This window comes from Grammomys surdaster, unplaced genomic scaffold (assembly GCF_004785775.1).
Source record: "Grammomys surdaster isolate TR1022 unplaced genomic scaffold, NIH_TR_1.0 224, whole genome shotgun sequence".
Classification (NCBI taxonomy): domain Eukaryota; kingdom Metazoa; phylum Chordata; class Mammalia; order Rodentia; family Muridae; genus Grammomys; species Grammomys surdaster.
In genome coordinates, this window is record NW_021604669.1 from 6,334,469 (window position 1) to 6,335,305 (window position 837).

The 837-nt window shown below is 47.9% G+C and overlaps 1 protein-coding gene across 3 annotated transcripts in view; it reads left to right on the top strand.

Moving 5' to 3' along the window:
- The window catches only part of Zfat (zinc finger and AT-hook domain containing), a 180,356-nt gene that overhangs the window by 32,283 nt on the left and 147,236 nt on the right, over positions 1–837 (top strand). The gene's annotated exons all lie outside the window — the stretch shown is intronic.

Below are 837 nucleotides of genomic sequence, written 5' to 3' on the forward strand. Positions count from 1 at the left end.
GGTAGAGAGGTAGAGAGGTAGAGAGGTAGAGAGGTAGAGAGGTAGAGGAGGTAGAGGAGGTAGAGGAGGTAGAGGTAGAAATGACAGATGTGTGGCTTGGTTTTCATGTGGGTCCCCTGACAACTGGAGTAGGGGATGTCCCTGACTCAGACTCTGTTTCCTGCCCTTGGATCCCTTTCTCTAGCTGGGCTGTCTTGTCTGACCTCAGTGGAAGAGGATGTGCTTCATCCAGATAAGACTTAATGTGCCAGGGTGGGTTGGGACCTAGGGAGAGGGGAGTCGGAAAAGAGGGGTGGGAGAATGAGACTGGGAGGAGAAGAGGGAGGGGGGCTGTGATCGGGATATAAAGTGAATAAATAAATAAATAAATTAATTAATTAATGAAAATAAAAAAGCAACACATTCTTCAGTCCCATTGGGTGCTGGAGCCAGTTGTTCAGTTCAGTTGTTGCAACGGTCTTAGTTCTTGGGAAGTGTTGCCTTGGCCAGGCTTCCTTGCACCTGGTCTGAGAGATTTTGGCTAGAATGCTGAGTGACCCCCAATGTGCTTCTCCCTTCATCTGAGGGCAGGGTTTGGCTTGAGGTTAACGTCCGTGTTAAACCATGGATATGTTTCCATTGACTGTGCTTTTCTGGAGTTTGGGCTGCTGGGTGGATTTGAGTCACAGGGAGATCCATGTTAGTCTCTGCAGAAGAAAGTTCGAAATATGGAAAAAAGAGTTTCTTTATCATCGTGGCTACCTGAGATGTCTGCTAAGGGAAGACCATCTGCAGGAGGTGGATGACAAAACTCTCTCTCTCTCTCTCTCTCTCTCTCTCTCTCTCTCTCTCTCTCTC